This window comes from Gorilla gorilla, chromosome 23 (assembly GCF_029281585.2).
Source record: "Gorilla gorilla gorilla isolate KB3781 chromosome 23, NHGRI_mGorGor1-v2.1_pri, whole genome shotgun sequence".
Classification (NCBI taxonomy): Eukaryota; Metazoa; Chordata; class Mammalia; order Primates; family Hominidae; genus Gorilla; species Gorilla gorilla.
Window position 1 is genome coordinate 38,373,631 of NC_086018.1, and position 12,827 is coordinate 38,386,457.

At 45.5% G+C, this 12,827-nt stretch overlaps 1 protein-coding gene across 12 annotated transcripts in view; it reads left to right on the top strand.

Moving 5' to 3' along the window:
* Positions 1–903: 903 nt before the first annotated feature.
* SGSM3 (small G protein signaling modulator 3) overlaps positions 904–12,827 on the top strand; it is a 39,524-nt gene continuing 27,600 nt past the window's right edge. For all 12 annotated transcript variants that reach the window (XR_004068351.3, XR_010133145.1, XM_063704795.1 and 9 more), the window contains exon 1: positions 904–1,038. The gene's annotated coding sequence lies outside the window, so the exon portion shown is untranslated. The remainder of the gene's footprint in view (positions 1,039–12,827) is intronic.

Below are 12,827 nucleotides of genomic sequence, written 5' to 3' on the forward strand. Positions count from 1 at the left end.
CAACCACACGTGGTTCATTTTTTGTTGTTTTTTGTAGAGACAGGGTCTCACTCTGTTAACCCAGGCTGTTGTATTTTCTTTAAGATGGGTTTAAATTCACACGGACTCCAGCATCAGAACTACCCAGATGTCAGGTTCTGGGCAGAACTTGGGACAACTGATGAAATGTCTGCTCAGCTGAAGTCAGACACCTGGACACTTAATGCCCTCTTTCCCTGGCTGATGCTCAGTTTCATTTAAGAACCAGGAGAGCCTGATGTTTGTAAACATAGCTTTAGTGGAAGCACGAGGGTTAGGAGTCCATAGAAAGGTGATACGAAGCCTAGGTGGATGTGAGGGTTGGTGAGATGGGAATTGCACAGCATAGGATCTGACACAGAAGGTACTCAGAAAATTTAGTTTTCCGGCCTGGCGCCGTGGCTCACGCCTGTAATCCCAGCACTTTGGGAGGCTGAAGCGGGCAGATCATCTGAGGTCAGGAGTTCGAGACCAGCCTGGCCAACATGGTGAAACCCCCGTCTCTACTAAAAATACTGTACTAAAAATACAAAAAAATTAGCTGGGCGTGGTGGCGGGCGCCTGTAATCCCAGCTACTCGGGAGGCTGAGGCAGAGAACTGATTGAACCTGGGAGGTGGAGGTTGCAGTGAGCCGAGATCACGCCACTGCACTTCAGCCTGGGTGACAGAGCGAGACTCCATCTCAAAAAAAAAAAAAAAAAAAAAAAAATTAGCAAGTTATTTGCAGCGTCTATCTCCCACCCTGACTGCTGGTCCACACCATACTGTCCCAAGCTTCTCAGGCTGCGGTGCAGACGAAGAAATCATCGCTATGCATGCTGGCCTTGGGATGGGGGCGCAAAGCCCCTGGAGGCGCCCCGCCTAGTGGGCGGGAACGACTACAGCCCCCAGCATGACCCGCGGCCGCCCATGCCACGCCCCGCCACGCGTGCGCTTAGGCGCCGCTGAGCGCTGACTGGGTGCGAGTGGGGAAGCTGCTAACCCGACCCGGATTGGCGCTGAGGTGGCCCGTGGGGCAGGTGAGTGCGGGGCGGGAGTCAGCGGAGACTCACCGGCGCCTACAAGTTCCCCTCAGGCGGGGGCTGCGGGGCGGCTGTGGTCGGACTGTCCGACCGAGGGTCGTATGGGCCGAAGGCGCCCACGAGAGAAGCACTGCCTCGGGCCGGAGAGCCGCCGGGCCGACCTTGCTCGCGTCGCCGTTGGAATGGGGGCCGGGGACGCGGCGGGGCGGGGAGGTCGGCTGCGTCCTCCGGGCCGGCCGCCCCTGGACGGCCGAGGCCACCTCAGGTGTTCGGGGCGCCAGCCGGAATCCACCGCGCTGGCAGCCGGGAGCGGTTTTACAAAAACCGCGCCTGAGGCGGGGGGCTTCTTAAAAAGAGCCTGGCTGGCTCTGGCACCGGGACAGCTGCAGACTCCTCCCCAGGTTTAACTTGCGGCTTTAAGATTCAGATCCAGGTGCAGAACCCGGGCTCGGATCCAGGCCGAGACTCGGAACACCGGTGTGTTTGCATTTTAGCACGGGGGAAACTGAGGCATACGTTAGCCAGAATCATCCGGTGTGGTTAGGACTGGAATTTTGAAAATTATTCTCATACTTAGTTTACTGACCTAGGCTCTTTTTTATTTGGAAAGAAAAATAAAGATGTTTCAAAGGTTGTTTTCAGTGACTGGGTGACTGGTGTATCTTCCAGTCTCGCGCTGCACGTTTGTGGTGGGTTGATGGCTCTTTTTTGTTTTGTGGTGGGATAGAGATGTCCTGGAATATTCTACACCTTTCTTATTCTTTCTTAGTAAATTCAAGTCAAATCAGACTCTGATTCACAAAAACTGCATTTTCAACTTCGACTCGTTTACTCGTAGTTTTTGTGACAGGTTTGTGATAGGTTTGTGATTAGGTTTATAGGTACATATGTTTCCCGCTTTTCTTGCTCGTCTCTTTTAGTTCCAATTATCTCTGCACTCTAAACAATTGAATTACATCGTTGTTTTTACACTATTTCTGTTCTTGGTGATTAATTTGTAATTCTTTTTTTCTTTTCTTTTCTTTTCTATTTCTTTTTAAGACGGGAGTTTCGCTCTTGCCCGGGCTGGAGTGCAGTGGCGGGATCTCGGCTCACTGCAAGCTCCGCCTCCCGGATTCAAGTGATTCTCCTGCCTCAGCCTACCGAGTAGCTGGAATTACAGGCGCCCGCCACCACGCCCGGCTAATTTTTGTATTTTTAGTAGAGACGGGGTTTTTCGCCATGTTGGCCAGGCTGGTCTTGAACTCCTGACCACAGGTGATCCGCCCGTCTCGGGCCTCCCAAAGTGCTGGGATTACAGGCGTGAGCCACTGCGCCAGGCCCGATTAATTTGTAATTCTATAGATATCTTTCCTGGCTTTTGATAATCCTAAGTGAATGTAGCTTTTTAATCCCTAATTATCATAGTAGCCTGAGCTTTAGTTCTTCTCCCTGTCCCCCCCCCCCCTTTTTTTTTTTTTTTTTTTTTGAGACGGAGTCTCGCTCTGTTTCCCAGGCTGGAGTGCAGTGGCCCGATCTCGGCTCACTGCAAGCTCCGCCTCCCAGGTTCACGCCATTCTCCTGCCTCAGCCTCCCGAGTAGCTGGGACTACAGGCGCCCGCCACCACACCCGGATAATTTTTTGTATTTTTAGTAGAGACGGGGTTTCACTGTGTTAGCCAGGATGGTCTCGACCTCCTGACCTCGTGATCTTCCCGCCTCGGCCTCCCAAAGTGCTGGGATTACAGGCGTGAGCCACCGTGCCTGGCACTCCCTGTCCCTTTTTAAGCGTGGAGGCGTGTGGTCTGGGAGGGGAGAGGGTGAGGTGTCTGTTGATCAGATATGGGTAATAGGTTAACATAACCCATGACCAGAACATTAAAAGGCTGTAAACAAACAATTGCTTCAGTATAAAAACGCATACCTCGTGAATTTGAAAACATGTTAGGTTGATAGAAAAGTGAACTAGGGTAGAACCTCACAGAAATGAACCCGACATTAGGGTGAAATATTGAGAAGGGAAGGGAGGAGATAATCATCTCTTTTATTTTACAGCCATCTTTCTATGCCTGGAGTGGATGTAGGAACAGCCTGCTGGCTCAGAAGCTTAAAAAAAGCTCTGTGTGTTTTCAGTTTTTCTCTTCTTAGTTCTCAATGAAGGTTTTGGCAGGAGCCCAAAATCTTGTACATTTGATAATTTAACATCAGTTTCATCTGCTTACTCTCCAGATAGCCTGTTATTCAGCTGGTGACGTCAGTAATTTTCCACAGCAGCCATTCATGAGCTCATGCAGACTGTCACAAGGAAATGGGAATAGCACAATGAGTGTTACAGAAGCAAAAAAGATCCTGTTTCTTTGCCATCACATATTATACACAGACTTAGGGAATCTAGACTGGAGCCCAAGATATGTGGGAGGGGTTAGAACACCACTTCTACCTGTAGTAATAATCATTGAAACCACTTATTGGATGCCTTCTACTTACCAGACACTAGTTGTCACAGGTCACTGTAAGTGACAGGGCCAGAATTTAAGTCTACCTGACTCTAAACTCTGCTCTTTTGTCTGTGCTGTACTACCTTATCAACAACTGTGTTCAAGTCTTTCTCATTCTTAAAAATATATGAAACTTTCCTGTGATCATATTTCCCTTCAAATTACTACCATTTCTCCTGCTTTTCCTTTCTAGACTTGTCCTTAAGAAGCAGAGTCTACATTCTTCTCTTCCATTTACTCCTTCCTTCATTGCAGTCTGACTTCTACCCTCAACTCTGTTGAAACTACTCTCATGAATTCCTCTCAACGATTTATTGAATATCTACTGTGTATATCATCTTCTAGACTTATAAAGACGGCTAAGACATGGATCTTGCCCTCAGGTGGTTTAGAGATTAATGAGAGAGGGTAGTTTATACATGTCAATGTATGTTTCCCACTGATAGGGCAGTTGTGTTTTTTTTTGTTTTTGTTTTTTTGAGACATAGTCTCACTCTGTCACCAGGCTAGAGTGCAGTGGGGCAATCTTGGCTCACTGCAACCTCCGCCTCCCGAGTTCAAGCAGTTCTCCTGCCTCAGCCTCCCGAGTAGCTGGGACTGCAGGCGCGCACCACCACACCCAGCTAATTTTTGTATTTTTAGTAGAGACGAGGTTTCACCATGTTGGCCAGGATGGTCTCCATCTCTTGACCTCGTGATCCGCCCTCCTAGGCCTTCCAAAGTGCTGGGATTACAGGCGTGAGCCACCACACCTGGCCTGATAGGGTGGTTTATTTATTTTTATTTTTATTTATTTTATTTTTTTTTTTTTGAGACGGAGTCTCCCTCTGTCGCCCAGGCTTGAGTGCAGTGGCGTGATCTCGGCTCACTGCAGGCTCTGCCTCCCGGGTTTATTTACGCCATTCTCCTGCCTCAGCCTCCTGAGCAGCTGGGACTACAGGCGCCCACCACCATGCCCGGCTAATTTTTTGTATTTTTTTTAGTAGAGACGGGGTTTCACCGTGTTAGCCAGAATGGTCTTGATCTGACCTCGTGGTCCGCCTGCCTCGGCCTCCGAAAGTGCTGGGATTACAGGTGTGAGCCACCATGCCCAGCCAATAGGGCGGTTTTTATAGTTTGAGAGTTGGGGAAGGAACACTTTATTGTGAAGATGTCACTGGACTGCCACCAGAGAGAAAGCTTAAATTGGTCTAGACTGTAGTGTCAAGACTGCGTGCTTAGGTATATACTTTTAGGGAAAAGCTGTATCCACTGAGAGATGACATGGTTGAAAGATACAGTATAGGCTTTAGAGTCTGACAGATCTGGTAACTGAGCTACAATTTCTTCTTTGTAATACTTGCCTGCAATGTAAGCTCTATGAAAGTAGGGGCTTTGTGTTGTTCACCACCTCACCCCCGTCTCCTAGAACAGTGGTAGGTGAGCAATAAATATCTGTTGAATGGGGCCCAGCACGGCGGCTCACGCCTGTAATCCCAGCACTTTGGGAGGCCAAGGTAGAGGATTGCTTGAGCCTAGGAGTTCAAGACTGGTCTGGGCAACATAGCGAAATGCCATCTCGACCAAAAACATAAAATTGCCAGTCATGGTGATGTGCACTTGTGGTCCCAGCTACTCAGGAGGCTGAGGCAGGAGGATTGCTTGGGCTCAGCTCAGGAGGTCGAAGTTGCAGTGAGCCATGTTTGTACCACTGCACTCCAGCCTGGGGAAGAGAATGAGACCTTGCCTCAAACACATGGTACCAGTACTATCAGTAGTAGCATATGACTGAAATAACAAGGCTAGATTTTCAGTGTGGCTTATGAACTGATTTTGACAGCACCATTGTTTGAATGCTACATATATAATCACCTCCCCTTTTTGAAAATTTAGGCTTACTAATTTATGCTCACCATTTATACATGAGGAGAGATACATTCACCTCTTTTCAGTAGGCACAGTTAACTATTAACTTTCTCTTCTAATATATGCCTCTTTTGCAGTGATAAACATATTTCTGCTTTTTCTAAGTGTGATACATGTTTTGTATTTGTTTTTCTCTCTACTAATGATGTAAATTGTTTTGGGAGGTTAACTGCTTTGGAATAATTAAACAGCTTTATCAACAAGAGTAACTGATATCAGAAATGAGATTGATAGGCCGGTTGTGGTGGCTCACGCCTGTAATCCCAGTGCTTTGGGAGGCCGAGGTAGGCGGATCACCTGAGGTCAGGAGTTTGAGACTAGTCTGGACAACATGGTAAAACCCTGCCTCCACTAAAAATACAAAAATTAGCTGGGTGTGGTGGCAGGCGCCTGTAATCCCAGCTACTCAGGAGGCTGAGGCAGGAGAATCACTTGAACCCGGGAGGCATAGGTTGCAGTGAGCCGAGATCATGTCATTGCACTCCAGCCTGGGTGACAAGAGTGAAACTCTGTCTCAAAAAAAAAAAAGAGATTGACACCCCCAATTCAGTGTCTAAAGTCTTATCTTGGAAAGGGTATAATTTCCAATTAAGACAGAATTTTTTTTTTCACTACAACAAAATTATGTGACTTTTCTCACCCTTCTCTAGATATCTAGTTAGCCTGCAAGCTAACACTCTAAAGACATGAAACAGGCTGGGCTTATGTCTGTAATCCCAGCACTTTGGGAGGCTGAGGTGGAAGGATCACTGAAGCCCAGGAGGTCAAGACCAGCCTGGGCAACATGGTGAGACCCTGCCTCTACAAAAAAATTTCTAAAAATTAACCAGATATGGTGGCGTGTGCTTGTGGTCCCACCTACTCAGGAGGCTGAGGCAAGAGGATCACTTGAGCTCAGGAGATTGAAGCTGTAGTGAGCTGTGATCACACCACACACCACACACTCCAGCCTGGGTGACAAAGGGAGACCCTGTCTCAAAAAACTGGAAAAAAAAAAACAAGATATGAAAGAACAGATCATTTCCCTTTTCCCTCTCTTGTGTTTGAGTTTCATTTGTAAATATCCTTAATTATGTGACTTGAGGATAGGGTTAAAGTCAAATTACCACTTTTTTTTTTTTTTTTTTTTTTGTCTTTTGAAAACAGTACGGTAGTCGGAGCACCAACAATGAAGTTCAACTTACGGCTCTGCTGCTTGCTTCCTTGCTTGTCTGCTTGCTTGATTGATTGACAGGGTTTTGCTCTGTTGCCCAGGTTGGAGTGCAGTGGCATGATCATAGCTCAGTGAAACCTCAAACTCCTGGGCTCAAGAGGTCCTCCTGCTTTAATCTCATGAGTTGCTGTGATTACAGGTGCATGCCACTGCACCCAGCCTGGCTTTACCATTGTAAACTTTGAGAACTTACAAGTTATCTGTCTGATGCCTCATTTCTCTCACCTGCAAAAATGGAATAATTAGTGCTACTCATAATAGCTAATACGTATTAGGTGTTTGCTATATATACCAGTCACAGTTCTAAGAATTTTATTTGTATTAACTCACAATCCTCACATCAACCCTATGTATTGCTAGTATTATGCCCATTTACAGGTGAGACAACAGTGACAGAAACAGTAATTTGCTAAAGATTGGTGGAGTGGAGTCAGGATTAGAACTTAGTCTGACTCTAGAGTTTATGCTCATAATCTCCACCTTCATAGTTTTTTGTTTTTTTAAATTTAGCATATAATCAAGAAATAGAGTAGTTTTGGAGATTAAATAAAATCTATATAAAATGGCTGTGACAAGCATTTACGGTATTAAGTACTACAGTTAGCTTCGAGTTTACAAAGCATTTTGCACACATTTTCTTTGATTGTCATAGGAATAACCAAATATGTTTGTGACCATCACTGTCCGGCAGGAAACAGGCACGCATTTGGTCACTTTCCCAGTCATGCAGCGTGTGTGCAGACAGTGCCCTGGTGTTATCTAGATCATGTGGAATTTGAAGCATCACAGTTTGAGAAAATTTAGTAGACATAAGTTGTTTTGGCCTGTCCAGCATCCAATCCAGGTTCTTCTGGGGATAACAGCTCAATTTTGCTTTGGAGAACAGTTCATCCCTGACCAGCTAGGTGGTAGGCACATGGCCCAGGTCAGGCCAACAGATGTTAGGCAAATAGATGCTGTCCTCCTTTAATTTGAATCTTAGGTTGAATGACATAGTAACAAAAGTTCAGTAAACAGTTGCAGCTCCTTCATCACAACCACAGGCTAATTCCTAATATCTGGGCACTAGAGCTGCTATTGTTTTCAACGACCTGAGTCTTCAGCTTTTCCTTGGTTTTATGTCCTACTACATATCCTTCCAATACATTCCTGTCTTTCATAACTTAAGTTACCCAAAGTCAGTTTTGGTGGCTTGCAGCTGAGACACCTTTAACTTTTACATGGCATGAGATCATGTCATGTAAGAGTTAAAATAAGCCTGGTGTCGTGGCTCACGCCTGTAATCCCAGCACTCTGGGAGGCCAAGGCAGGCGGATCCATTGGGCTAAGGAGTTTGCAACACGCCTGGGCAACATAGTGGGAACCTGTCTCTACTAAAAAAAGCTTAAAAAATTATAAATAGCTGGGCATGGTGGCATGTGCCTGTAGTCCCAGCTACTTGGGAGGCTGAGGTGGGAAGATTACTTGAGCTTGGGAGGTCAAGGCTGCAGTGAGCTGTGATCGTGCCACTGTACGCCAGTCTGGGTGACAGAGCAAGACCCTGTCTCAAAAAAAAAAAAAAAAAGTTAAAATAATCAGCTAACTTTAACCTGAAGAGGAGAGAAATCTTGGAGAAGATGTGGGTATCTTCAAATGTCTGAAGTATGTAGAATACAAAGTACCCCTAAAAAGACCAAAGAGTAGATATTACTAGCAAACAGATTTCTGCCCACGTTAAAGCCTAAGGCAGGGCTATCCACAGGTGACAGACTGTCTTGGTATGTGGAAATAGATACATCCACTAAATTGTTCAAGCCAAGACAAGATGGTCACCTGGGAGGAGTAATATGGGTTTAGTAATCTAATGGGGACTGGATGTGGTGGCTCATGCCTGTAATTCCACTGCTTTGGGAGGCTGAGGCAGGATGATCACTTGAGGCCAAGAGTTTGAGACTACCCTGGGCAACATAGCAAGACCAGCATCTCTACAAAAAAATAAGAAAAATTAGCCAGGCATGATGGTGTGTGCCTGTAGTCCTAGCTACTTGGGAGACTGGGGTGAGAGGATTGAGCCCAACAGTTCGAGGTTATAGTGAGCTGGAATAGTGCCACTGCATTCCAGCCTGGGTGACACAGCAAGACCCTGTGTGTATTAAAAATAATAATATGGCCGGGCACGGTGGCTGATGCCTGTCATCCTAGCACTTTGGGAGGCTAAGGCGGGCAGATCACTTGAAGGTGGGAGTTCGAGACCAACCTGGCCTACATGGCGAAACCCCATCTCTACTACCAAAAATACAAAAAATTAGCCGGGTGTGGTGGCGCATGCCTGTAATCCCATCTACCAGGAAGCTGAGGCAGAAGAGGAACCCAGGAGGCGGAGGTTGCAGTGAGCCGAGATCACACACTGCACTCCAGCCTGGGTGACAGAGCGAGACTCTGTCTCAAAAAAAACAGAACAAAACCAGTAATAATAATCTAATGGGTTGTTGTACTCAATGAACTGTAAAGTTCTCTCCAATTCTGAGGTCATGATTCTCTGATTGAAATCTAAATCTGCAGACTCCGAGACCTAGAGTTCTTTTTAGAAGATTTACCTGCTTTTCCTCACTTTTCCAACCTAGTCTCTTATATTCCCGCTTCACCACCTATGTGCTGCTCTTTGTTTCGGACCTCTGCTTCCATCAGCCCCTCACCTTCTTCAGGTGTTTGCTCAGATTTTTCTTACTGAGCCTTCCCTGACCACCTAATTTAGAATAGCAGCTCCTGAAAGTGCCCATGGTTCTTCCTGCCTCATTTTACTCTATAGCACTATTCATCTGACATACAGTGTGGTCTCTTATTAATTTTTTAAGTTACTTCTTTCCCCTCTAGAATGCTGGGACTTTCAAAGAAGGGATTTCTATCTATTTTGAGCACTTCTGTGTTCCCGGCACTTAAAACAGTGCCTGATACATAATAGGCACTCAATAAACATGTTGATTGAATGAGTATTTCCTCAACACAAAGTCACCATTGGGTCTGCTTTGTGTTCTAGGAGAATATCTAGCTCATGCTGTCCACTTCGTACCTTTTCTCTGTTGCTTCCCTTACTCGCTGGTGCCTTTCTCTTTTCCTCTTCTCTTTGGATCACAGCATTTCAAGACTAGAAGTCTGAGATCACCTCTTCATAAGGACCAGAGTCCCTGTGTAACACAGCTAGTTAATGAAAGATGTGGGGTGGAGGGTGGCTGACTGTTGGATTGTTTATCTCTGTTAAACTGTGGTCTCCCTAAGTCTTGCTCAGTTCAGGCCCGTGCAGTGCCTGCTGCAGCATATGCATATCCCTTAGTGAGTTATTAAGTAAATATCTTCCTCCTTCATGAAGGCTTTTCCATATCAACCTGTAGTTATCTCTTTATTTCTTTGAACTTTGGTAGTATTTGTGGTCTCTGTTCTTATTATTAAGGCAGGGTCTCACTTTGTCACCCAGGCTGGAATGCAGTGGCACAATCTCCACTCACTGCAACCTCCACCGCCCAGGCCCAAGCAATCCTCCCACCTCAGCTTCCTGAGTAATCTGGGACTACAGATTTGCACCACCACGCCCAGCTAATTTTTGTATTTTTTGTAGAGATTGGGTTTCATCATGTTGCCCAGGGTGGTCTCAAACTCCTGGGCTCAAGTGATCCACCCTCCTTGGCCTCCTAAAGTGCTGGGATTATAGGTGTGAGCCATCGTGCTCGGCCTGGTCTCTCTTATTAACTGGCCTTGGGTTGTTTGCCATTTTATGTGTCTGTCTGGTCAATGAAATTATAATCCCATGGACAAAGACTAAATGTACCTACTACAGAACCTAGTCCTGAGAGGCAGTATAATGTAGTGAAGTGCTGTCCAAGAGAACTTTATACAGTGCTGGAAATGTTCTTGTGTGACTATTAACATTTTTTTTTATGCTGTGTGTGTATTTGTATGTGTGTGTGATTAAGTAATTACACTTATCTGCACCACCCAGGAATAATCAGTAAACATTCTGGCATTTATTTCTTTATTCATTTATTAATTGTACGTTTTCTAGCTTTTTTTAACCATGAATATCTATATATATATATTTTTTTTTTTTTCTGAGACAGGGTCTCACTCTGTCACCCAGGCTGGAGTGCAGTGGCACTATCTCAGCTCATTGTAACCTCCGCCTCCCGGGTTCAAGCGATTCTCCCACCTCAGCCTCCCGAGTAGTTGGGATTACAGGCACGCCCCACCACACCTGGCTAATTCTTGTATTTCTAATAGAGATGGGTTTTCACCATGTTGGCCAGGCTGGTCTCGAACTCCTGACCTCAAGTGATTATTACAGGCGTGAGTCACTGTGCCCAGCCTATAACTTTATAATCATAAAAACAGGCCTGGCTCACACCTGTAATCCCAGCACTTTGGGAGGCCAAGGTAGGATGACTGCTTAAGCCCAGGAGTTTAAGACCAGCCTGGGCAACATAGTAAGACCCTCTCTACAACAGTAACAAAAAATTAGCAGGGCATGGTGGTGTGTGCCTGTAGTCCTAACTCCTTGGAAGGCTGAGGTGGGAGGATTGCTTGAGCCTGGGAGGTCGAGGCTGCAGTGAGCTGTGATCACACCACTTCCCTCCAGCCTGGACAACAGAGCAAGACCCTGCTCAAAAATAAATTAATAAATTAAAAATACAAGTTGCTGCAGCTTCTATTTTTGTAAATTGTATTTTCCCCCATTGATTCACATAATATAAGCAGTGTTTTAGCATGATAATGGTTTAGCATGATATTGGGAAGAACCAAGTAATTAGGAAAGGTTATAGAAACATTTTACTAGTCTATATAAGCCATCAGAAAAGAGGCACAAGCTTTTCTTTTTTTTTCTTTTTCTTTTTTTTGAGACAGGGCCTCATTCTGTTGCCCAGGTTGGAGTGAAGTGGTATGATTTTGGCTCATTGCAACCTCCACCTCCAGGGTTCAGGCAGTCCTCCCACCTGAGCCTCCCAAGTAGCTGGGACTACAGGTGTGCACCACCACACTCAGCTAATTTTTTAAATTTTTTTGTAGTGATGAAGCCTCACTATGTTGCCGAGGCTGGTCTCAAACTCTTGGGCTCAAGTGATCCTTCTGCCTTGGCCTTCCAAAGTGCTGGGATAAGAGGAATGAGCCACCATGCCCGGCTACAAGGCATTTTAACGATGCAAGATAGTGCATTTAGGAACTGGAAATACAAACTGAAGTATTATATTATTACTCCAAATTTAAAAGGTAAATCTAGAAGCTAAATAACTGGAGTCCTTTAGTTTCTGGAAAAGAACAAATGATAAATAAGTATGAGAGCCCTTTATTACTACCCAACATGTATGTAAACTATTGTGCAATTTGTTGTAAGTTAATAATTCTTGGGGCCGGGCGCAGTGGCTCACACCAGTAATACCAGCACTTTGGGAGGCCAAGGTGGGAGGATTCCTTGAGGCCAAGAGTTCAAGACTGGCCTGAGCAACATGGCAAAACCCTGTCTTTACCAAAAATATATACAAAAACTAGCCAGGCATGGTGGTATATGCCTTAGTCCCAGCTACTCAGGAGGCTGGGGTGGAAGGATGGTTTGAGCCCGGGAGGCAGAAGTTGCAGTGAGCCAAGATTGTGCCACTGCACTCCAGCCTGGCAGACAAAGTCAGACGCTGTCTCAAATAATAATTCTTATTTTATATTACAGATTTGTCTTTCTACCAGATCAGAATAAAAGCTCCACAGAGACAGGATTTTGTTTTGTTCACTGTCCTGTCTAGGATCTAGACATGGATCTAGCCTAGGGTCTGACACAGAGTAAGCACTCATGATGTGAAATGAGAGAATAAGAGTGGTGCCTGCCATGTGAGGTCAGGATAAGTTTAGGACTCATCAATCTGAAAAAGTAAGAGTTGAGAGGAGACTGAAATTTAAAATGGCATTATGTTAACAGCTACAACATAGCACCAATTCTTCCATTTATCTATTGCTGTTTACTGATCACTCCAGAATTTAGCAGCTTAAAGCAACAATAATCATTTTATGACTATCTCTTGCTGGGGGATTGGTTGTTGGTAGGTAGTTTTTCCTGGGGTATCTCAAGCAGTTGCAGCTAGGTGGGACTGGAGTCATGTCTAAAGTTTCCTTAGATGTCTTGGGGTTGATGGTGGCTGTCAGCTGGGTCCCATCTGGGACTGTTGGCCGGAGCACCT